The sequence below is a fragment of the Penaeus monodon genome, chromosome 15 (assembly GCF_015228065.2).
Source record: "Penaeus monodon isolate SGIC_2016 chromosome 15, NSTDA_Pmon_1, whole genome shotgun sequence".
In the NCBI taxonomy this organism is placed as follows: Eukaryota; Metazoa; Arthropoda; class Malacostraca; order Decapoda; family Penaeidae; genus Penaeus; species Penaeus monodon.
This window is the reverse complement of record NC_051400.1, coordinates 12,513,744-12,513,961: the sequence shown is the minus strand read 5'-3', so window position 1 is coordinate 12,513,961 and position 218 is coordinate 12,513,744. Positions and strand designations below refer to the sequence as shown.

The window sequence follows — 218 nt, the reverse complement described above, 5'->3', positions numbered from 1 at the left end:
CCTTTATCAAATGCAGGAAGTGTGTAGAGTGTATTGTATGCTGTATGAATTACCAGTTCATTCTCTGCTAATTAATCTTTAAATGTATTCATAACCTAGCATAACAAAGGCCTCTTGTAATTAGAGAAACCTCTCAGGTGTTTCTCTCGCCCGAGCTTTAGATATAATGCCCTTTTGTCCTTCTCTCCTAAAAAGAACGTAATGATACGTCACCCGCG

General features: G+C 38.5%; 1 protein-coding gene across 1 annotated transcript in view; it reads left to right on the top strand.

Annotated features, from left to right (window-relative positions):
• The window catches only part of LOC119582221 (lactosylceramide 4-alpha-galactosyltransferase-like), a 32,876-nt gene that overhangs the window by 29,430 nt on the left and 3,228 nt on the right, over positions 1 to 218 (top strand).